General features: G+C 41.2%; 1 protein-coding gene and 1 pseudogene across 1 annotated transcript in view; one reads left to right on the top strand and one right to left on the bottom strand.

Moving 5' to 3' along the window:
• CCDC69 (coiled-coil domain containing 69) overlaps positions 1–22473 on the bottom strand; it is a 231685-nt gene extending 209212 nt beyond the window's left edge. Inside the window, exon 1 of the mRNA XM_050793689.1 lies at positions 22470–22473. The gene's annotated coding sequence lies outside the window, so the exon portion shown is untranslated. The remainder of the gene's footprint in view (positions 1–22469) is intronic.
• Positions 2805–12502, top strand: LOC126956092 (RUN domain-containing protein 1-like; annotated as a pseudogene).
• Positions 22474–25572: the final 3099 nt, after the last annotated feature.

The following is a 25572-nucleotide window of genomic DNA, read 5'->3' as shown; positions in this document are numbered from 1 at the left end:
ATGTTGCTAGGTTTCTAGTCACTACTAAAACTAAGGATGGAAATGCCCTTTGGCCCAGATACTCCACTTCCTCATATCCACCTTGAAGAAACCTTCCCACATTTCCTAAGAATGTGTATATAATAATATTCTTTGCAGCATTGTTTGTAACAGCAGAATATTGGAAACAAATTCAGTATTTTACAAGGTTTGTTCATTAAATTGTAATATCAAATCTGTACTTTCTTACTCAATATCAACTTGCTTGTGACCAATATCTGATTTAAATTGCTTCTAGGCTGGGCGCTTTGGCTCACGACTGTAATCCCAGCACTTTGGGAAGCTGAGGCAGGTGGATCACTTCAGATCAGGAGTTTGAGACCAGCCTGGCCAACATGGTGAAACCGCATCTCTACTAAAAATACAAAAATTAGCTGGGCGTGATGGCAGGCACCTGTAATCCCAGCTGCTTGGGAGGCTGAGGCAGGAGAATCACTTGAACCTGGGAGATGGAGGTTGCAGTGAGCCAAGATCGCAGCACTACACTCCAGATTGGGCATCAGAGACTCTGTCTCAAAATAATAAAATAATAATAATAATAATAATAATAATAGCTTCTAAGTGGAGTTATCATTCTGTGCATTGTGGAACATTTAGCAGCATCCCTGGCCTCTACCTGCTAGATGTCAGTAGCACACCTCCCTTATGTAACAATCAAAAAGTGTCTCCAGACATTGAAAAATGTCCTCCAAGGGTGGATGCAGGACACTGAGAACCACCAGTATAAACACAAGGGGAAGATAAATAAATAAATTCACTTAGAGACCTTGCATGGACCAATGACAATCATTTCTTGTATTTGTATTGAACTTTGGAGTTCTTATATACTTTAATTTTCTATAAACTATATTCATTGTAAAAAATGAGAAAATGTACATAAGCAAATGAAAAACAAACATATATATAATTCCAACAGCCAGAGATCAACTATTATCCCCCTAGCCCTAGACACACACATATTCATTTTTACAAACAACCTTGCACTATAATATTGTCCTACTACCTACCTTTCTCACTTAAGGATATATCATTAGCTCTTTTTGATGTCACATTATAATATATTAAAGCTTAATAGGGAAACAGAACAGAAATTTATTCTACTTTAGAGATGAGATCATTGAGGCTTAGTGAAGTTAAAAGAATTTCTAATATTCTGTCCTGTTATCAACTCCCACTATCAATAGAGATTTGGAAAAGCAAATTTTAGAAAAAGGATGTGCAACAAGGCTAGTGAATAGGATTGTGTTTTTTTTTGTTTGTTTTTTATTTTTGAGACAGAGTCTCACTTTGTCACCCAGGCTGGAGTGCAGTGGCACGATCTTGGCTCACTGCAAGCTCTGCCTCCCAGGTTCACGCCATTCTCCTGCCTCAGCCTCCCGAGTAGCTGGGACTACAGGCGCGCACCACCACGCCCGGCTAATATTTTGTATTTTTAGTAGAGACGGGGTTTCACTGTATTGGCTAGGATGGTCTCGATCTCCTGACCTTGTGATCTGCCTGCCTTGGCCTCCCAAAGTGCTGGGATGTCTCTTCTTTTAGTTTTTAGTTTAAAAAAAAAAAATTTACCTTTTTAGTTTTGGAAGAAACTAAAACTTTCTACCTAATAGCATTACAAACATGTTAAAGAGGATAAATGTGTACTGATCTTCCTTGGTTTTTATTCTTCAGATTTGGGGCTATCTCACTCTGATGTATACGGGAGTGGGAGACAGGGAAAGGGGAGGGAGATCCTGCTTTTGTTCTGACTGTGACACTCTGGGTGGGAACTGGCCTCCTTTTAATAGTACAATAACAACATTATTCTACCCGAAGGAAGGCAGCTTCCCTTTGGCCTTAGCTGCCTTACGAGTTTGGTGAACTCCCATCTTTGGCAATGTTCAACCTCTAAAATTCAACTGTAAAATCTTAAGAAATATTTTTTGGAACCCTAGTTTCCATGATTCCAAAACTATAAGCTTCTAGAATTCTGAGATTCTGGGACTCTAGCACAGAGTCTCTCAGTTGTCCTGGTCTTTCTCTACAAAAGGCTATACTCACAGACAGAACCAACCCCAGGAATGCTTCCCACCTTCCCAGTAGGCTGGGAATTCAGGGACATGACTATTTTTGATACTTCATGGCAAGTCTGAAATTAATTTGGACAACATGTGTGAACAAATGGAAAATTCATCAGAGAGAAATTATACAAGAGTCAAATTGAAATGTGATTAATAAAAAAAATAGTAACAGAGAAAAATAATTTCTTTAAAAAAAAAAATATATATATATATTTTTAGAAACAGGGTCTCACTTTGTTCCCCAGGCTGGAGTACAGTGGCACAATTACAGTGCACTCACATCCTGGAACTCCTGGACTCAATTGATCCTACTGCCTTAGCCTCCTAAGTAGCCAGGACTACAGGTGCATGCCAACACACCCAGCTATTTTTATATTATTGTTTTTAGAGATGGGGTTTTGCTGTGTTGCCCAGGCTTATCTTGAACGCCTGGCTTAAGCAATCCTTCTACCTTGGTCTTCCAAAGTGCTGAGATTACAGGCATGAGCCACCACACCCAGCCTAAGAATTATTTTGACGAAATTATCAGTGGACTCAATAAAGACAAGGAAATAACCTGTGAACCTGGTGATAGGTCAATAAAAATTATCCTAACCGAAATATAAAGAGAAAAAAATAAGTGAAAAAAACGAGAACATCCAAGCGCTGTGAGACAATGTCAAACAGCTTAGCATATGACTAATTAGAATCCCAGATGAAGAAGACATAATGTGGCAAAAGAAATATTCGACTTTGAGAGGACAAGGTGAGAGGGTCACTTGAGCTCAGAAGTTCAAGACCAGCCTGGGCAACATAGTGAGACCCCCATCTCTATTAAAAAACATAAAATAAATATTTGAAGAAATAAATAAATAATGGCCAAAAATTTTCAAAAAATAGTAAAAGACATAAAACTATAGATCAAAAAGTTCAGGGCTGAGTGCAGCGGTGTGTGCCTATAGTCCCAGCTACTTTGGTGGCTAAAGCAAGAGGATGGTTTGAGTTCAGGAGTTTGAGGCCAGCACAGGCAACATCATGAGACCTCATCTAAAAAAAAAAAAAAGTGCAGAGAAAAATACCAAAATAAAGAGGATAAAGAGGATAAGGACCAACACAACACACACACACAGCCCCCCCCAGACACATCATATTCAAACTGATGTAAAGAAAAACTAGAGAAAACCTTGAAAGCAGCCAGGGAAAAAAGACATTTAGATACAGAGAAACAGATATAAGAATTAAAGTGCCCTTATTAGAAATTATGCAAATCAGAAGACATTGAAGTGATAGCTTGCCAGTGTTTACACAAAAACATTGTCAACCCAGAGAAAATATCTTGCAAAAATGAAGGAGAAATAAAGCCGTTTTTCTTTTAGACAAGTGAAAACTAAGGTAATTAATTACCGGCAGATCTGTTCTATAAAAGTTAAATTCTTCAGGAAGAAGAAATATTATTCCAGACAGAAACTTAGATCTATAAAAAGAAATGACAATCTTTGGAGATGGTTAAAGTATAAAAGATAGTTTTTTCTTATTTTTAATTTTTTAAAAAACTGTTTTACAGACAGGGTCTTGCTCTGTTGCTCAGGCTGGAGTGTAGTGGCACGGTCATAGCTCACTGCAACCTCAAACTCCTGGGTTCAAGCAATTCTCCTCCCTGGGCCTCTCAAAGCACGGGGATTACAGGTATGAGCCACTGTGCTCAGCCTGTTCTTCTTTATTTTAAATTGCTCTGAAAGAGATTTGATTAAAGCAGAGACAAGCAAACTATGGCCTATGGGCTGGTGTGTATGTATGTGTGAAAGATTCTCCCTGGGGCCTGAAAGCTTTAAGGGATGACTAACTCCTCAGTTCTCAGGCCCAGTCCAAGGCGCGAGGCTACTTTCGCTAGCAGCGTGCGCCAGCAAGAGAGCAGAAGCAGGAAGAGAGCCGGCTGGAAGACACCTACCCTGGCGGGAAGACGTGTACCCCCAGATCTAGAAAGAGGCTTCCAGGTACTATGTAGCAGTCATGTCAGACTGGGACACTTCCTGTTTACAGAGAGCTATGAACCCCTGTCCCGTCCTCACTTGGGGTTGACGCCATTTTAGGTCTCAGCCCGCCTGCACCCAGGAGCTCATTAAAATAGCATGTTCTCACGCCTGTAATCCCAGCACTTTGGGAGGCTGAGACGGGTGGATCACGAGGTCAGGAGATCCAAACCATCCTGGCTAACACGGTGAAACCCCGTCTCTACTAAAAATACAAAAATTAGCCGGGCGCGGTGGCAGGTGCCTGCAGTCCCAGCTACACGGGAGGCTGAAGCAGGAGAACGGCGTGAACCTGGGAGACGGAGCTTGCAGTGAGTGGAGATCACGCCACTGCACTCCAGCCTGGGCGACAGAGCGAGACTCCGTCTCAAAAAAAAAAACAACAACAAAAAAACAAAAACATGTTGCTCCATACCACCTGGTGCTGTCTGTTGGAGCGCTCTTGGAGTTCGAACCGATACAAGAAACTTTCTATGTGTATGTGTATATGTGTGTGTGTGTATAATATTGTTTATCCATTCATCCATTGACAGATACTTAGGTTGATTCCGAATACTTGCTATTGTGAATAGCACTGCAGTAAACATACTAGTGCAAGTATATTTTTCATAAAATAATTTCTTTTCTTCTGGGTAGATAGCCGGTGGTGGATAGATCAAATGATTATTCTATTTTTAGTTTTTTTGAGAAATCTCCATACTTTTTCATAGAGGCTATAGTAATTTACATTCTCTAACGCAAATACAACAACGTATTAGCATTCCTTTTGTTCTGCTCTTTGCCAACATCTGTTATATTTTGACTTCTTAATAATAGCCATTCTGACTGGTGTAACATGATATTTCATTGTGGTTTTAATTTGCATTTCTCTGATGATTAGTGATGTTGAACATTTTTTCATATTAAAAAATGTCTACATATGTCATTTGGCAACTTTCTAATGGAGTTATTAATACTGTTTTTTTTTTTCTTTTTGAGTTGTTTGAATTCCTTGTAAATTCTAGGTATCAGTCCCCTGTTGGATGCATAGTTTGCAAATATTTTCTCCTATTTTGCAGATTGTCTGTTCACTTTGTTAATTATTATTTTGCTGTGCAGCAGTTTTTTAGCTTACTTAAGTCCCATTTGCCTATTTTTGTTTTTGTTGCCTGTACTTTTGAGGTCTTAGTCATGAATTCTTCACCTAGTCTAATGTCCAGAAGTGTTTTCCCTGGGTTTTCTTCTAGCATTTTAATACTTTCAGGTCTTATGTTTAAGTCTCTAATCCAACTTGAGCTGATTTTTGTATATGGTGAGAGATAGGGGGTCCAGTTTTATTCTTCTGAATATGGCAATCCAATTTTATCAGCATCATGTATTGAAAAGGGTATCCTTTTTCCAGTGTATGTTTTTGTTAACTTTGTCAAAAATCATTTGGCTATAGGCATGTGGCTTTGTTTCTGGGTTCTTTATTCTGTTCCATTGATCTTTGTGTCTATTTCTATACCAATGTCATGCTGTTTTGGTTACTATAGCCTTGTGATATAATTTGAGGTCAGATAATGTGGTGCCTTCAGCTCTATTCTTTTTGCTTTGGATTGCTTTGGCTATTTGGGCTTTTGGGGGAGGGGTTCCATATAAATTTTAAGGTTTTTTTTCTGATTCTGTGAAGAATGAACATGGAATTTTAATAGGGATTGCATTGAATCTGTAGATCACTTTGGGCTGTATAGTCATTTTAACGATATTAATTCTTTCAATCCATGAGCGTGTAGTGTTTTTCCATTCATTTGTGTCATTCTTTTCATCAGTGTTTTCTAGTTTTCCTTGTAGAGATCTTTCACCTCCTTGGTTAAATATATTCCTAGATATTTTATTTTTTGTAGCTACTGTAAATGGGATTGCTTTCTTTTTTTTTTTTTTTTTTTTTTTTTGAGACGGAGTCTCGCTGTGTCGCCCAGGCTGGAGTGCGGTGGCCGGATCTCAGCTCACTGCAAGCTCCGCCTCCCGGGTTTATGCCATTCTCCTGCCTCAGCCTCCCGAGTAGCTGGGACTATAGGCGCCCGCCACCTCGCCCGGCTAGTTTTTTGTATTTTTTAGTAGAGACGGGGTTTCACCGTGTTAGCCAGGATGGTCTCGAACTCCTGACCTCGTGATCCGCCCGTCTGGGATTGCTTTCTTGTATATTGATTTTGTATCCTAAAACTTTGCTGAATTCATTCATCAAACCTGAGAGTTTTTTGTTTTTGGAGGAATTTTTAGGTTTTTCTAGACATAAGATCACATCATCATCAAACAGAGGTACTTTAACTTCCCTTTTCCAATTGTATGCCTTTATTTCTTTTTCTTGCCTGATTGCTCTGACAAGGACTTCCAGTACTATGTAGAATAGGAGTGGTGAGAGTGGGCATTCTTGTCTTATTCCAGGTCTTAGGGAGATTGCTTTAAACTTTTCCCTCTTCAGTATGATATTGGCCATGGGTTTGCTGTATATGGCCCTTGTTATTTTGAGGTATGTTCCTTCTTTGCCTATTCTGTTGAGGGTTTTTATCATGAGGGAATGCTGGATTTTATAAAATTATTTTTCTTCATCTATTAAGATAATCATATTGTTTTTGTCCTTAATTATGTGATAAATCACAGTTATTGATTAGATAAATCAATAAATAGTCTAGGGAGAAGTTTGTCAATTTTGCTTATCTTTTCAAAGTACCAACTTTTGTTGATCCTTTTTATAATTTTTTTTGTTTTCAATTTCATTTAGTTCTGCTCTGATCTTTATTATTTCTTTTCATTTGCTAGCTTTGGGTTGGGTTTGTTCTTGTTTTTCTAGTTCCTGGAGGTGTGATAGTAAGTTGTTAATTCGTGATCTTTCTATTTTGTTTTGATGTAGGCACTTAACTCTGTAAGCATCCCTCTTAGCACTAATTGTTTTTTATATATCCCAGAATTATGTTATATATCCATTTTCATTCATTTCAATTTTTTTTTTTTTTTTTTTTTGAGATGGAGTTTCAGTCTTGTTGCCCAGGCTGGAGTGCAATGGTGTGATCTTGGCTCACTGCAACCTCTGCTTCCCAGGTTCATGTGATTCTCCGGTCTCAGCCTCCTGAGTAGCTGGGATTGTAGGTGCATGCCACCATACCCGGCAAATTTTTGTATTTTAGTAAGGATGGGTTTTCATCATATTGGTCAGGCTGGTCTCGAACTCCTGACCTCAGATGATCCACCCACCTCGGCTTCCCAAAGTGTTGGGATTACAGGCATGAGCCACTGCACCCGGCCAAAAAAATTTTAAATTTCCATCTTAATTTCATCATGGACCCAAAGATCCTTAAGGGACATATTGTTTAATTTTCATGTATTTGTATAGTTTTGAAAGTTCCTCATGGTATTGATTTCCAGTTTTGTTTCCCTGTAGTCTGAGAAGACACTTGATATGGTTTCAGTTTTTAAAAATTTATTGAGACTGATTTGTGGACTAGCATACAATATGTCTTAGAGAATATTCTATGTGCTGATAAGTAGAATGTATACTCTGCGATTGTTGGTTAGAATGTTCTGTAAATATGATTTGGTCCATTTGGCCTAGAGTCCAATTTGAGTCTAGTGTTTCTTTGTTGATTTTCTGTTTCAGTGATCTGTCTAATGCTATGAGTGGGGTAGTGAAGTCCCCCATTATTATTATATTGCTGTCTCTTTCTTTAGGTCTAGTAATACTTGTTTTATAAATCTGGATGCTCCAGTATTTGATGCATATATATTTAGAATTGCTATATACTCTTCTTGAATTGATCTCTTTACCATTATATAATTATTTTCTTCTTTTTAAACTATTTTTGATTTAATATCTATTTTATCTGATACAAGCATAGCTACTCCTGCTCGCTTTTGGTTTCTGTTCGTGTAGAATATCTTTTTCCATCTTTTAATCTTCAGTCTCTAATTGTCTTTACCAGTAAAGTGAGTTTTTCTAAGTAGCATATAGTTGGTTCATTTTAAAGCTCAATCCTGTAATGTATGTCTTTTAATTGGGGTCTTTATTTAGTCCAACTTGGCTTAAGATAACTTGAAATGGGCTATGAAGCTGTTGAGCAAGGGTGATGTGATCTTCACTAAGAAGGTATATAGGTTGATGCTGGCTAATTTCCACACTGGTACAAACATTGATGTCTCCATGCAAGAAAAAGGTGAAAGAGCAGGACAGTCATTCACTTTTATTTACAGGTTTTTTATCTTTTTCGTGAGACTATACAAACCACTTGCCAATATATACAAAGTTCTGGTTCATTAAACACCATCCCAGCAGACTGTGAACTGCTTTGAAAAGCAGAGTATGGCATTCATAGTAAAGTCTTTTCTCCCACACTCCATTTTCAAGGTCAGCAAAATTGGGGTCTTTGCCCCACCAAAATATTGACAATTCTCTTCTTCTAGGTGTTTGATCTTGCTACCAAACACCAACTGTATCTGTCTTAAGGCAGCAATTAGAGCTGTTCAAATTAGGGTCACCTTGAGCCGCGGGAAACATATTAGGGGCAGAAGTTGGGCCTTGCCATACATATCTTTTCCATTTAATCCCTGTCAAGTCAGCCAGGCAGAAGAGGTCATGGTGACCATCTTGCAGGCTGGCCTGGTTTATCATAAAGGAGGAATTCATCATCTCTCGTAGCAGCTGCCACCAGCACCACAGCCACCATCTGCCATTACTGCCACCGCCAACCACAGATAGAAACACTGGACACCGGGGAGGGTGAGAGATGGGTGGTGGTTGGAGGAGTTGAGGAAAAGGAGGTTGCTGGGCCACCTGCCACTTCTACTCACCCCCTGCCACTGCCATGAGCATCCACTGCCACTTGGCTGGCACACAGCCACCTGGGCCTGAGGGCCAGAGGAGGGGGGCAATGCTGTACTCACCCAGCAGGCTGGACTGTGGAACCTATGGACGGACAGCTGTCTCTCTCAGAAGGACAGAGGAGATGTGTGGCCTTTTCACAGGAACAATAATAAATTACACAATAAATAATTAAAATAGGGTCAGAGCTGGCAAAGCCCAAGCCCTGGAGGGTTCTTCCAGGTGGGGAGGTGCTTGCACAGGGGCAGGAAAGCTGAGAATGGGGAGAGAAGCCCAGGCCCCCAGCCTGGCAGTGGTAATGTCCTTACGCCTAGAGTCCCCTCAGTGGTGGCAGAATTTTCAGACTCGGACCATTCTCTGGCTCCATCTTTGTATTGTCTCTTGATGAGCCAGACTAACATTGGCCCTCCTGCTGCCTCACTGCCTGGATGCCATAGTCTCCCCCATTTTATGAGCCCAGCAGGCAATGGTTTTCCCCCATTTTAATTGAATTTCTTAGGTTTTCTTATTTGGTTATTTATTTGAGACAGAGTTTCGCTCTTGTTGCCCAGGCTGGAGTACGATGGCACGATCTCGGCTCGCTGCAACCTCTACCTCCCGGGTACAAGCGATTCTCCTGCCTCAGCCTCCCAAGTAGGTGGGATTACAGACATGCGCCACCACACCCAGCTAATTTTGTATTTTTAGTAGAGATGGGGTTTTGCCATGTTCGTAAAGCTGGTCTTGAACTCCTGACCTCAGTGATCTGCCCACCTTGGCCTCCCAAAGTGCTAGGATTACAGGCGTGAGCCACCGTGCCCGGCTCTCTTCACTTTAATTGTGGCCACAGGGACCAGCTTGCCCTCTCTGGGGTAAAGTTAATTTTAACATTATATTTAACTTAACACAATATACCCCAAATATTAACTATTTCAATGTGTAACAATATAAAAACTATTAAAATATTTTAAATTTTTTGTATTACAGTTTTAAAATCTAATATTTATTTTATACTATGGTACGTCTCAATTCAGATTAGTCACATTTCACGTGCTCAATGTGGCTAGCAACTACTATATTAATGCAGGCATACAAGAAATATTATAGCATAAAATGCTTATATAAGAAAGAAAATAGGTCTCTAATCGATAATCTAAACTCTGATGTCAAGCAACTAGGAAAAAAATTAACTCAAAGCAAGGTGAAGGGGAGAAAAGGAAGAAAAATGCACAAAAGTGAAAACGGTGTAAAAACAATAGAGGAAAATTAATAAACCAGAAAGTTATTTGTTTGAAAAAATCAATAAAATCTACCAGACAGTTCAAGAAAAAAAAGACGGAAGACACAGAATACCAATATCAGAAATGAAAAATAGGACATCACTCTAGATTCTATTGACATTAAAAGGATAATAAGGAAATATTAAAAAGAACCCTAGGTGGGAGGCTGAGGCGGGTGGATCACCTGAGGTCCGGAGTTTGAGACCAGCCTGGCCAACATGGTGAAACCCCCTCTCTACCAAAAATATACAAATTAGCTGCCACAGTTGTGGGGCGAGGACCAGAATAAGCAGGACAAACAAGAGTGTCTGGAAACCCAAAGGCAGAAGCAGAAAGAACGGATACTGCAGCTCAAGACCCAGCTAGATGACCTGGAAACATTTGCCTATCCAAAAGCAGTTATGATGCCCTGCTGCAGTTCGTGGTGTTGGAAAGACAGTGGGTGATCCTAGACGAGTTAATAAAGAAACCGGACATGAATCTGAATGAGGACATCAGTTCCGTTCCCTGTCCACGGAAGAGCTTGGTCAGTGTGTAGATGCAGTAGTGGCTCACATCGTCAACCCAGCCCTACTCAAAGATTGGTTGGTTGAGCAACTGGAAACTCAGATCGGAGACTTCTACATGTTCATCAACCTCATCCAAGATGAAGTGGGAAGGCCCTTGAAGACAGGTGGTGGACACTGTGAGTGCAAGACCTTTGGGAAGACAGGAAATGGCTCCACCAGAAATGGCAGCAGCAGACCCACTGCCTCCAGGACACAGCGAAACAAAGGCAGGGGAGGTGAAGAAAGTCCAGGAGATAGGGCTGCACCTGGTACTGCAAGTGCTGGCAATGCTCCAGATTTTGCTGTTAGCTAATTTGGTTGTGCCACAGTGCAGATCCCTCCAACCCTGTAACAGAGGAGCCAGGCTGACAGATTAGGCTCCCTTGCTGAAGAGGCTGGAGGTGTCAGTGGACAGAGTAAGCAGCTAGCCTTAAGGCACCAGTCACACGACCATGTCACCACCTCTGCCATCCTCCAGGACCTCTCTCTGGCAGGCAAGGATGAACTGGCCACGTGGCTGTGTGGAAGGGGCTGATGGTGGCTGTGAGGGACCTGCTAGCCCGTGGACTATATGTCTCCTCCTCAGGAATGAGCCTCGTCATGGCTCCTACTGCTTGTTTGCTGCCAACCTTCTCCCCAGCCCCTGAGCCCTTGCACCCCTGGGAGCCCTTTGTAAAGTACTGAAACCACCTTTGCAAAATTATGACTGAGACAGTGAAAGAGATCTAACTTAACTCACTCCATCTTGCTTCTAACTTGAGAGCTGTCTTTGTTCATTCCTGGGCACAAGCTGAACTAACTACGGGAGAAACTTAGTTTGTAGTTTATAGTTTAAACAAAGATGGTAACAGCCCTTTCCCAAAGCAGACTTCCTTCTTACCTGGGGACTAGACTAACATTAGCCACAGGATTAGAAATTATGGTTTAGGAGTCATGCAGCTGGAGGCTGCAAGATTCTGACCCTCCTGAAACTGCTCCTAAGATCAGTGCTTGAGATATTTTGCAGACTCCACACTTGATGGATCAGCTGGCACCACCCAGATTGATAAACTGGCTCGTCTGATCTTGTGGCCCCCACCCAGGAACTGACTCAGCGCAAGAAGACAGCTTTGACTCCCTATGATTTCATCCCTGACCAATTGGCACTCCTGGCTCACTGGCTTACCCCCACCCACCATGTTATCCTTAAAAACTCTGCTCCCCTAATGCTTGGGGAGACTGATTTGAGTAATAGTAAAACTCCGGTCTCCTGCATAGCCGACTTTGTGTGAATTACTCATTCTCTATTGCAATTCTGTCTTGATGAATCTGCTCTGTGTAGGCAGCCAGCAAGGTGAATCCCTTGGGGAGTTACAGTACTACTATGCTAAAAATGGCGGTGCTTATGCCCAGACCAGGAGCTCTCCCAGTCTTTGCCCTTTCTGTTACAGGAGGCACTGTTGTGACCCCCAAAGAGAGCCTACTGACCGTCATCCATATGGTGCTGACAGAGCACGACCCTTGTAAGCACAGTGCAGACTGAGAATTGAAGGCCTTGGTGTGCATGGCACTGAATGAGTGGCCTCTGATGTCCTAGGTGAACCTCATCTGCAAATCCGGGTCACTCATTGAGCCTCACTACCAGCCTGGGAGCTATGGAGCACACACAGGCTTTGAGAGTGCCCTCAACCTGCACAGTTACCTCAGCAGCCTCAAGTTCAGCCTCCCTGTAGATCTGGCCACAAGCCAGCTCAAAAATACCAAAGATGCCTTTTGATGAGAATGCCCTGACCCCAGGCAAGCTCCTGGCTCAGTAGGGATAGATGTATTAGTCTTCTAGCATAGAAGCAAGGAATCAAAGGTGGGGTTAAAGGCATTTTTCCCAGACGCTGCTTAGGTCATCTGCCAAATGAGTGCAAAGTGTGTTTTCTCCACCAACTTAGCATCTTGGAAAGATGTGCTGGAGACCCCCTTGTTGAGAAGGTTCTGCCCTGGTGTGTAGCCACAGTGTACATATGGGCACATGTGCTTGAGCCTGCATTAAAGGAATCAATTGTGGCACATAGTACCCCAACTCATTGCACCAAATCTGATTCTTAGAAAACCTGGGTTGCTTTAACCATTCTTTTTATGGCCGTGAGTGACAACATGAGTGAGTCATTGGTCCCAGAATAATTTTGCTTGGAGGAACCTGTTGGTTGAGCCATCTTTGTTCACTTGAAGTGTGTTTGAGAGGCCAAGACCAGAATCTAAATTCCTTTTATGAATAGATTTCCCTTTCTTCCTGACCCCAAGGCCAGAGGAGACTATATATTCCATGGCTGCCTCTCAAACTAGGAATGGGAATATCTGAAAACAACATTTCTAAGGGAGGTAGCCACAGGTTGATTTTAATATGGGCCCTTTTTCTTGGAGAGGTAAGGAGTGACATCTTCCTGACAAGGTGGTTCTCTTCTCATGGCACAGACAATGGGCTTTCTGTTTATGAGGACAGAGAGCTGATATTTGGTATTCTGTTCTCTAGCAAGTAAAGATTGCTCTGCTCTCCTCCCAATAAGACAGACACGGTCTTTTAATTTTTTTAATTTTAATTTTAATTTTTTGAGATGAAGTCTGTCTCTGTCACCCAGGCTGGAGTGCAGTGGCGCAATCTCAGCTCACTGCAACCTCCACCTCTTGGGTTCAAGCAATTCTCTTGCCTCAGCCTCCTGAGTAGCTGGGACTACAGGCATATGCCACCACGCCTGGCTAATTTTTTGTATTTTTAGCAGAGACGGGGTTTCACCATGTTAGCCTGGATGGTCTTGATCTCCTGACCTCGTGATCTGCCCACCTCGGCCTCCCAACGTGCTGGGATTACAGGGGTGAGCCAGCGCACCCGACCTACAGTCTTTTTAGAAGTAAATATATTCAAGCTAAATGAGAAAATCCTTGCCACCCAAGTCAAGTATGTACAGGAATGCAAATCGATAACCTGCAGCTGTTCCTCCTTGGGTTGTGACTCACTGGGCACCACTTGTCCTGGAGGCTGGCTGGCTGGAGGACACCTGATCTGGTAATAAGCACTGCAGCAGGGATAGGTGCCACAGTAGGATAGCAACTGCAGCAGATCACTATTTCCAGGCCGGGGGTGGAGTATTTCATTGTGAAACTGACTTTAGAATGGTTCTATTTGGTCTTCAGTATTTTAGCCTCATTAGTTCACATTTGTCATACGGCTTGTGATGAGTACTACTCTAGGACTGGCCAAAGATGGGCAAATGTATCACTCCAAACACTACTGATTCAGCATTGTTATCATGTCTTTTTTTTTTTGAGACGGAGTCTTGCTCTGTCACCCAGGCTGGAGTGCAGTGGCCGGATCTCAGCTCACTGCAAGCTCCGCCTCCCGGGTTTACGCCGTTCTCCTGCCTCAGCCTCCCGAGTAGCTGGGACTACAGGCGCCCGCCACCTCGCCCGGCTAGTTTTTTTGTATTTTTTAGTAGAGACGGGGTTTCACCGTGTTAGCCGGGATCGTCTCTCGATCTCCTGGCCTCGTGATCCGCCCGTCTCGGCCTCCCAAAGTGCTGGGATTACAGGCTTGAGCCACCGCGCCCGGCCTATTATCATACATATATATGCTTTTTGAGATAGAGTCTCACTCTGTCACCAAGTCTGGAGTGCAGTGGCACAATCTTGGCTCACTGTGATCTCCGCCTCCCAGGTTCAAGTGATTCTTCTGCCTCAGCCTCCCGAGTAGCTAGGACTGCATGCGTGCACCACCATACCTTAGTAAAGATGGGGTTTCATCATATTGGCCAGGCTGGTCTCAAACTCCTGACCTTGTGATCCACCCGCCTCGGCCTCCCAAAGTGCTGGGATTACAGGCGTGAGCCACTGAGCCCAGACTCTTCTTCTTCTTCTTTTTTGAGACAAAGTCTCACTCTTGTCCCCCAGGCTGGAGTGCAATGGCATGATCTCAGCTCACTGCAACCTCTGCCTCCTGGGTTCAAGCGATTCTCCTGCCTCAGCCTCCTGAGTAGCTGGGATTACAGGCACCTGCCACTATGCCTGGCTAATTTTTGTATTTTTAGTAAAGACAGGGTTTCACCATGTTGGCCAGGCTGGTTTCAAACTCCTGATCTCAGGTGATCCGCCCACTTGGCCTCCCAAAGTGCTGGGATTACAGGCGTGAGCCACCATGCCCGGCCTCCTCTTATTATTATTAATGATGGGTATGAACTACCTAGAAAGCAAAATCCAAGTTATCTCATTATATTTTTCTAAGTCTTTATTCCTTATTAATTAGATCAAGAATGTAGATTTCTGTTCTTTGGGGCCATTGACTTACAGTAGCCAATAATTAGTTAGGGGTCACACACAAGAAAAAAGAAGTATGTTGGTTTAGATTTTTTATTTAAAGAAAGAGGAATGACATGAATGGGATTGCATTTCCAGGGGGAAGGTAGAAACTTAGTGACTCACTTCTATGTGGCAGGCACTGTGCTAAGCTCTTTACTTGGATTTATATTGTTTGACTACAACCCTATGAAACAGGCACTGTTATCCCATTTTACAGATAAGGAAGCTGAGGCTTTGACAGGTTAAGCAATATTCCCAAGTTCATGAAGCTAGCAAATGAGGAACATGAACTTGGACCCAAGTCTCACTGACTTCAGAAGTCACACTCTTAAGCATTCTGTAAGGGCTCAGCTAGGCCACCTCTCCTTTCATCTGAGTTCTCTGTGACCCACCATCCCTGGGATGTTAGTGATGCGAATTGTGTGCTTATGGACCATAAGCACTCTGGACAGAGCAGTGTGAGTCCACATGGAGTTCTCTGTGGGCCTGGTAAAATTAATAGCAATTACCACCCAATCTCATTTGTGGAGTTTATAAAGCACTTTCATTCCCGATACTGCACATGATCGTTATACCAGCTCCTGGCTCCACGTCAACAGCTCAGCTGAAGCTCACATTTAAAACTTCCCACCTGTGCCTTTAAGGTCCAAACACTGTCTGTTGTATTCACCCCACACATACCCACAGAGCCCATTCCCAGTGAGGATGTTAACATAAGAGCACAAAGTGGGGAGCGAAACGAAAAGGGTTTGTGTGCCTGAGAACCTGAGTGCTTCTGGAAAGTCAAGATGGTGAGCAAAAGGCAGAAGAAGCTGCTAGCCACTCTATAGTGATATCCCACTCACCGCCCTTTTCAATGATTCCCACATCTTGCCTGACTTACTGAGAAGTGGTAAGAATATCAAATGGGGCCGGGCGCGGTGGCTCAAGCCTGTAATCCCAGCACTTTGGGAGGCCGAGACGGGCGGATCACGAGGTCAGGAGATCGAGACCATCCTGGCTAACACGGTGAAACCCCGTCTCTACTAAAAAATACAAAAAAAAAAAACTAGCCGGGCGAGGTGGCGGGCGCCTGTAGTCCCAGCTACTCGGGAGGCTGAGGCAGGAGAATGGTCTAAACCCGGGAGGCGGAGCTTGCAGTGAGCTGAGATCCGGCCACTGCACCCCAGCCTGGGTGACAGAGCAAGACTCTGTCTCAAAAAAAAAAAAAAAAAAAAAAAAAAAAAAAGAATATCAAATGGGTAGGACGCAGTGGCTCATGCCTGTAATCCCAGCATTTTGGGAGGCCAAGGCGGGTGTTAGAAACCAGGGCCAACATGGTGAAACCTCGTCTCTACTAAAAATACCAAATTAGCCGAGCATGGTGGTGCATGCCTGTAGTCCCAGGTACTTGGGAGGCTGAGGCAGGAGAATCGCCTGAACCTGGGAGGCAGGGGTTGCAGTGAATTGAGATCACTCCAGCCTGGGCAACAAGAGCAAAACTCCAACTCAGAAAACAAAACAAAACAAAACAAGTCAAATGACTGTGGCCTCCAGATTTCACTAAAATTATTACATGTGGCTGGGCACAGTGGCTCATGTCTGTAATCGCTGTGCTTTGGAAGGCCGAGGTAGAAGGATTGCTTGAGTCCAGGAGTTTGAGAACAGCCTGGGCAATGTGGCAAAACCCCATCCCTACAAAATATTACAAGAATTAGCCAGGTGTGGTGGCATGTGCCTGTAGTCCCAGCTACTCAGGAGGCTGAGGTGGGAGGATAGCTTGAGCCCAGGAGGTTGAGGCTGTAGTAAGCCAAAGTCGCACCACTGCACTTCAGCCTGGGTGACAGAGTGAGACCCTGTCTCAAAAGAAAAAATTATATATGGGCAGTCATTGGATTAACTGACCCAGCAACCATTGCCCCTGAGTTAACAGGAATCACCCTATACCTCTGCCTCCGAGTAGCTTCATGTCCCACGGCTGAGGACTACCATCATTATTATAATTTTTGTCACAGAAAATGGCAATTAGAATGTACAAGCTGGTGTCTTTGCAGGAGTTCAGTTTGTACGCTCAGTCCACCAGGAGGAGCACCATCCCCATTTCGGGTGTAAGGTGACCCGCAGTAACGCAGGTGTGTGGGCTGAAATAAAATTTTGGATTCCTTTTGCTTGGGGTGTTAAGAAGAAAGTATCATATATATCAGAATATATAGCAGCTCCTGACCAAAGGATGGAAAAGGAGTAGATATTGTACTGCAACCGGGACTGAAGAAACCTGTTTCCTTATTTGTGGTTTGAGTTAGTTGTCTAGAAAAAGCTCCAATTGCTCATCCTTTATTCCAGCCCCAGCTGTTCATGATCTGTGATTCTGTAATATGCGAGCATCAGCTCCCAATAACTCAGTCTTGTCAAAGGAGAACTAAAAGGAAAACTGTTTAAAAAGAGCAACAGGGGAAGACCAGAGAAGAATTTGAGTGGGGAATGAATTGGTCTGGGAGCTGGTGGGTGAGGGTGCAAGCCCTGGCTTTGGAATTTAACTTATGCTCTCGGACAGCCATGTCACTTCTCGCCCTTGGTTTCATTATCTGTGCACGGATGTGGGCACCACTTCAAAATAAGGATAAAATTATGATCACCTGATTTTGGAATATTTCAGACTTACAGAAATGTTGGAAGAGTAGTATGAAGAATTCCCATATACTTTTTGCCAGTTCCCCAAAGATTAGCACATTTGCTTTATCATATTCTCCTTCTTGCTCTGCATATGTGTATTTTAATGTGTATATATATGTGTGTGTGTGTAAATATATATATATGTATTTTTTTTGTTTTTGTTTTTGTTTGCGACAGTCATACTCTATCACCCAGGCTGAAGTACAGTGGTACGATTTTGGCTCACTGCAACCTCTGTCTCCCAGGTTCAAACGATTCTCCTGCCTCAGCCTCCTAAGTAGATAGGATTACAGATGTGTACCACCACACCTGGCTAATTTTTGTATTTTTAGTAGAGACAGGGTTTCACCATGTTGTTCAGGCTGGTCTCGAACTCCTGACCTCAGGTGATCTGCTCACCTTGGCCTCTCAAAGTGCTGGGATTATAGCCGTGAGCCACCGTAATGTACATATATATTTATATCCCCATACATGTATGTTTGAGGGATGTGTGTATCTTTTCTGAGCTATGTGAGAATAACCCAGATTTATTTTAAATACTTTGTTCTTTTTGTGATTTCATTCGAAAGGTTCAGAGGATAAGAAATATTTGAAAACTACTGCTAGACTCCTTTTAGTGCTGACTTTTAGTAATTTTTCTCATGCTGGATTAAAATAGCTGTAGCACCCAAATATGCTGATGAGGCCATACCCAATTAAATAGTGATTTTTAACGTGAAAATAATAGTGTGTCAATAGGGTGACTTGTTGGTAGGGATTGTCATACAGAGATTTTCAGTTCTCTCATTTTACAGATGAATAAAATGAGACCCACTGAAAGGAGAAGATTTGCCCAACATTCCACAGCTTTCTATCAGATATTTTCTCTAGCATATTAGCATATTTTGCGTACACATAGTAACGGATCGTGAAGCAAAATAATAATAATCATTGTTTACTTTGTGCCTGGCAATGTGCTAATCATTTTGCCTTCCTTATTTCTTTGAGTTGTTACAACATCCATGCTTCCTAGGTATTATAATCCCCATTTTACAGATGAGAATGAGGCTCAAAGAGGTTCTTGTTTATTTATTTAATTTACAACTTTTAAATTTGGGGGTATATGTGCAAGTTTGTTACATGGGTATATTATATGATGCTGAGGTTTAGGGTATGAGCGATCCCACAACCCAGGTAATGATCACAGTACCCAATAGATGGTTTTTCAACCCTTGCTCCCCTTCCTCCCCTGTCTAGTAGTCCCCAGTGTCTACTGTTTCCATCTTTATGTCCGTGAGTACCCAGTGTTTAGCTCCCACTTATCAGTGAGAATATGCAGTATTTGGTTTTCAGTTTTTGCATTCATTTGCTTAGTATAATGGCCACAGCTGCATCCATGTTGCTGCCAAGGATATGATTTCATTCTGTTTATGACTGCATAACATTCCATGGAGTATATGTACCACTTTTTTAAAATCCAATTCACAATTGATGGACATCTAGGTTGATTTCATGTCTTTGCTATTGTGAACAGTGCTGTGATGACCATGTGCATGCATGTATCTTTTTGGTAGAATGATTTATTTTCCTCTGGTATATACCCAGTAGTGAGATTGCTGACTCGAATGGTTGTTCTATTTTTAATTTTTTGAGTAATCTACAAACCGCTTTCCACAGTGACTGAACTAATTTACATTTCTACCAACAGTATATAAGTATCCCCCTTTCTCCACAGCCTTGCCAATATCTGTTTTTGTTTTGTTTTGTTTTGTTTTGGTTTTTTACTTTTTTGTAATAGTCGTTCTGACTCATGTGAGATGGTAACTCTTTGTGGTTTTGATTCACATTTCTCTGATTAGTGATGTTGAGCATTTTTTCATGTTTGGTGGCCACTTGTATGTCTTCTTTTGAGAAGTGTCTGTTCGTGTCTTTTACCTACTTTTTAATGGGGTTATTTGGTTCTTTTGCTTGTTGAATTGTTCAAGTTCCTTACACATTATGGATATTAGATCTTTGTTGGATGCATTGTTTGTGAATATTTTCTCCCGTTCTGTAGGTTGTTTGTTTATCCTGTTGACAGTTAATTTGGCTGTGCAGAAGCTCTTTAGTTTAATTACGTATCACTTGTCAATTTTTGTTTTTGTCGTAATTGCTTTTGAGGGCTTAGTCATAAATTATTTGTCAAGGCCAATGCCTGGAATGGTATTTCCTAGGTTTTCTTCTATGATTTTTATAGTTTCAGGTCTTACATTTAAAGCTTTAATCCATCTAGAGTTAATTTTTGTATATAGTGGTAGGTATGGAGTCCAGATTTATTCTTCTGCATATGGCTAGCCAGTTATCCCAGCACCATTTATTTATTGAATAGGGAGCCCTTTCCCCATTCCTTAATTTTGTCAACTTTGTCAAAGATCTGTTGGTTGTAGATGTGGGGTTTTATTTCTGGGTTTTCTATTCTGTTTCATCGATCTATGTGTCTGTTTTTATACCAATACCATGCTGTTTTTGTTACTGTAACCTTGTAGTGTAGTTTGAAGTCAGGTAATGTGATACCTCCACCTTTTTTCTTTTTGCTCAGGATTGCTTTGGCTACTTGGGCTCTTTTTTGGTTCCAGAAGAATTTTAGAATAGATTTATCTAATTCTGTGAAAAATGACATTTGTAGTTTATAGGAATAGCATTGAATCTGTATATTGCTTTTGGCAGTATGGCCATTTTAATTATATTGATTCTGTAATCAACTTCCTTAAGAACTCCCTTAAGGAGTTGCTGCACCCCAGAGATGTTGGTATGTTGTGTCACTGTTTTCATTTATTTCAAAGAATCTTTTGATTTCTGCCTTAATTTTGTTGTTTACCTAATATGGTTTGGATTTGTGTCCCCACTTAAATCTCCTTTAAGAACTCCCTTAAGGATCTCTTCTGATCTAGTGGTAACAAATTCCTTTAGTGCTTGCTTTTCTGGAAAATATTTTATTTCTCCTTTGCTTATGAAACTTAGTTTGGCGGAATAAGAAATTCTTGGTTGGAATTTCTTTTCTTTAAAAATGCTGAAAAAAGGCTGCTAATCTTTTCTGGCTTGTAAGGTTTCTGCTGAGAAGACTACTGTTAGCCTGATGGGGTTTCCCCTTTGTAAATGATCTCATTCTTCTCTAGTTCTTTGTAGTTCTCCTTGTGGAAACCATTCACCTCCCTGGTTAGATCTATTCCTAGGTATTTGATTCTTTTTGTGGCTATTGTAAATGGAATTGTGTTCTTGATTTGGTTATCAGCTTAAACATTATCAGTGTATGGAAATGCAACTTATTTTTGTACATTGATTTTGTATTTTGAAATCTTCTAAGAGCCTTTTGGCAGTCTTTAGGATTTTCTATGTGTAGAATCATATTGTTGGCAAAGAGAAATAATTTGACTTCTTTTTCTATTTGGATGCCTTTTATTTCTTTCTCTTGTCTGATTGCTCTGGCTAGGACTTCAATACTATGTTAAATAGGAGTGGTGACAGTGGGCATACTAGTCTTGTTCCAGTTCTTAAGGAAAATGCTTTCAGCTTTTGCCCATTCAGGATGATGTCAGCTGTGGGTTTATCATAGATGGCTTTATTATTTTGAGACATATTCCTTCGATGCCTAGTTTACTGAAAGTTTTTAATTATGAAGCAATGTTGGATTTTATCAAAAGCTTTTCTGCATCAATCGAGATGATCATATGGTTTTTATGTTTAATTCTATTCTATTTATTTGGTGAATGACATTTATTGGTTGGTGTGAGTTGAACCAACCTTGCATCCCAGAAATAGAGTCTACTTGATCCTGGTGAATTAATCATTGATGTGTGCTGTATTTGGTTTGCTAGTATTTTATTGAGGATTTTTGTGTCTATGTTCATCAGGGATATTGGCCTGTAGTTTTCTTTTTTCATTGTGTCTTTGTCAGCTTTTAGCATCAGGATGATACTGGCTATATAGAATGAGTTAGGGAGGAGTCTCTCATCAATTTTTTGGAATAGTTTCAGTAGGATTGGTACCAGCTATTCTTTATACATCTAATAGAATTTGGCTGTAAATCTATCTGGTCCAGGGTAAAATAAAATCAACCACTTTGTTGGTTGGTAGGTTTTTCTAAACTGCTGATTCAATTTTGAAACTCATTATTGGTCTGTTCAGAGTCTCGATTTCCTTCTGAATAAATCTTGGATGGTGTTTTGTTTCTAGGAATTTATTAATTTCCTCTAGATTTTCTAGTTTGTGTACATAGAGGTGTTCATAATAGTCTCTGAGGATCATATGTATTTCTGTGGGATTGGTTGTAATGTCACCTTTATCATTTCTGATTGTGCTTATTTGGATCTTCTGTCTTTTTCGTTATTAATCTTGCTAGTGGTCTATCAATCTTGTTTATCCTTTCAAAAAATCAACTTTTGGTTTCATTGATCCATTGTATGGATTTTTGTGGTCTCAATATCATTTAGTTCTGCTCTGATTTTAGTTATTTCTTTTCTTCTGCTAGCCTTGGAGTTAGTTTCTGTTTCTCTAGTTCCTCTAGGTGCAATGTTAGAGTGTTAATTTGAGATCTTTCTATCTTCTTGGTGTAGGCATTTAGTGCTATAAGCTTTCCTCTTAACACTGCTTTTGCTGCACCCCAGAGATGTTGGTATGTTGTGTCACTGTTTTCATTTATTTCAAAGAATCTTTGGATTTCTGCCTTAATTTTGTTGTTTACCTGATATGGTTTGGATTTGTGTCCCCACTTAAATCTCATGTTCAATCGTCATCCCCCCCAGTGTTGAATGTGGGGCCTAGTGGGGGTGATTAAATCATGGGGGTAAATTTCTTATGAATGGTTTAGTACCATCCTCTTGGTACTATTCTTGCAATAGTGAGTTAGTTCTCGCAAGATCTGGTCATTTAAAAGTGTGTGGCACCTCCCCCTGCTCCCAGCACCAAGCTCATGCTCTTGCCATGTGACCTGCCTGCTCCAGCTTTGTCTTCTGCCATGAGTAAAAGTTCCCTGAGGCCTCCTGAGAAGCAATGTACAGCCTGAAGAACCATAAGCCAATAAAACCTTTTTTCTTATAAATTACCCAGTCTCAGGTATTTCTTTATAGAAATGCAAGAAAGGGCTAATATATTACCCAAAAGTCATTTAGGAGCAAGTTGCTTAGTTTCCATGTAATTGTGTGATTTTGAGATATCTTCTTGGTATTGATTTCTATTTTTATTCCACTGTGGCCCAAGAGTATGCTTGGTATAATTTCTGTTTTTTAAAGTGTATTGAGACTTGCTTTATGGCCAAGCATGTGGTTGATCTCAGAGTATGTGCCATGTGCAGATGAGAAGACTGTGTATTCTGTGGTTGTTTGGTGGATTATTCTGTAGATGTATATAAGGTCCAATTGGTCAGGGGTCAAATTTAAGTCCAGAATTTGTTAGTCTTCTCCCTTGATGATCTGTCTTACACTGAGTGGGGTATTAAAGTCTCCCACTATTACTGTGTGGCTAAGTGTTTTCATAGCTCTGGAAGTACTTGTTTTATGAATCCAGGTGTTCCAATATTGGGTGTGAATGTATTTAGGATAGTAAGTCTTCTTTTCGAATTGAACCCTTTATCATTATGCAATTCTCCTCTTTGCCCTTTTTTTACTGCTGTTGGTTTTAAGTCTGTTTTATCTGATATTAGAATAGTGATCCTTGCTCTTTTATGTTTTCTGTTTGTGAGATAGAGCTTTCTCCATCTCTTTATTTTGAACCTATGGGTGTCCTTACATGTGAAATGGGTCTCTTGAAAACAGTGATGTTTAAGTCTTAATTTTTTATCCAACTTCCCACTTTGTTCCTTTTCAGCGAGGTGTTTAGACTGTTCACATTCAAAGTTAATATGGATAGGTGAGATTTTGATCCTGTTGTGATGTTGTGAGCTGATTACTTTGTAGCCTTGATTCTGTAGTTGTTTTATAGTGTCTGTGGGAGATGTAGTGAAGTTGTTTTTGTGGTAGCTGGTATCATTCTCTCATTTCCATGTTTAGAACTCACTTAAGGATCTCTTATAAGGCTGGTCTAGTGGTAACAGATTCCCTTAGTGCTTGCTTTTCTGGATAATATTTTATTTCTCCATTGCTTATGAAACTTAGTTTCGAGGAATATGAAAATCTTGGTTGGAATTTCTTTTCTTTAAAAATGCTGAAAATAGGCCACTAATCTCTTCTGGCTTGTAAGGTTTGTGGTGAGAAGACTACTGTTTAGCCTGATGGGGTTTCCCCTTTGTAAGTGATCTCACTCTTCTCTAGCTGCCTTTAAGATTTTCTCTTTCTCATTGACCTTGGAAAGTTTGATGACTGTGTGTCTTGTACAGTATCTTGCAGGGGTTCTCTGAATTTCTTGCACTTGCACATAGACTTCTCCAGTGAGATTGAGGAAATTTTCATTGACTCTGTCCTCAAATGTGTTTTCCAAGTTACTTACTCTCTCTCCTTCTCTCTCAAGAATGCCAACGAGTTGTAGGTTTGGTCTCTTTACATAAGCCCATATTTCCCATATTTCCCAAAAGCTTTGTTCAGTTTTTAAATTCTTTTATTTTTGTTGGACTGGGTTGATTTGAAGGACTGGTCTTCAAGCTCTGAAATTATTTTTTTAGCTTGGTCTAGTTTGTTATTAAGGCTTTCAACTATATTTTGAAATTCCTGTAGTAAATTTTTCAATTCCAGAATAATTTAGTTCCTTCTTAAAATGGCTATGTTGTCTTTCAACTCTTGAATTGCTTTACTGACTTCCTTGGGTTGAATTGCTACTTTCTCTTAAGTCTCTCTCTCTTTCTCTCTCTCTTTTTGTTTTTTTTGAGACAGGGTGTTGCTTTGTCACCCAGGCTGGAACACAATGGCATGATCATGGCTCACTGTAGCCTCTCCCCGGCTGAACAATCTGCCTGCCTTGGCCTCCCAAAGTTCTAGGATTACGGGTATGAGCCACTGCACCCAACACCTCTTGAATCTCATTCAGCTTTCTTGTCATTCTATATCCATCATCTCAGACATTTTAATCTAGTTAGGATCCTTTGCTAGGGAGCTAGTGTGGAACCTTTAGAGATAAGAAAACACTCTGGCTTTTCTCATGCTAATTCCTTCTCATCTTAGGGGGCTGGTGTTTCTTTATCTTTTTGAATTTGCTGTTATTTGGATGGGGCTTTTTGTTTCTGTGTTCTTTTTCACTCTTGGGGTTTGACTGTAGTATATATTGTGTATAGTTGATTTGCTTCATTTCTGGCTGCTTTTAGAGGGCCAAGGCTCTGTTTGGTTTCCTTAGTTTTGGTTATTTACCTGCATTGGGTTTTACTGGTGTTGCTTGGTGAAGAAATTTATCTTTGTTTGGTAGTATAATTTAGGCTGCAATCCAGTAGATAGTGCTTAAGAGTGAGGGCTGACAGATAGGCTGTTACTCAAATGTGTGCCTCTTTTGTGTTTCAGTGCCTTTGCAGCAGCACTCTAGGAAAGGAGGATGAGAGGGTAAAAGATGATCCCTTCAGCAAGACTCTTCCTGGGCATTAGGAGTTCCCCCTCCAATCACTGGTGCTGCACATGCATTTCCTTAGCCCCAAGAAGGGCCCTGGCAGTTTGCACACCTTCCTCTCTAGAGGTGGCTTGAGCTGAAGGTTAGGTCACCAGGAAACCTGCAGGTCCCTAGAAACCTGTAGGTCCTCTGAGCTTGGCAGAGTCAGAGCAGGTTGTGAAGTATGTCTGTGGATTCAGAGAGATTTTAAAATAGCTGTCCAAGATCCAATAGCTTGAAAGGATGAAAAAAACGTATTCAAATCCATGCCATCAGGCTCCAGAGCCAGTACTCTTTATCTACCCCATGCACCTTCTTCACTCTGCATAGGGGATG

The sequence above is a fragment of the Macaca thibetana genome, chromosome 6, assembly GCF_024542745.1.
Source record: "Macaca thibetana thibetana isolate TM-01 chromosome 6, ASM2454274v1, whole genome shotgun sequence".
Classification (NCBI taxonomy): Eukaryota; Metazoa; Chordata; class Mammalia; order Primates; family Cercopithecidae; genus Macaca; species Macaca thibetana.
This window is presented reverse-complemented; position numbering and strand designations above follow the sequence as displayed.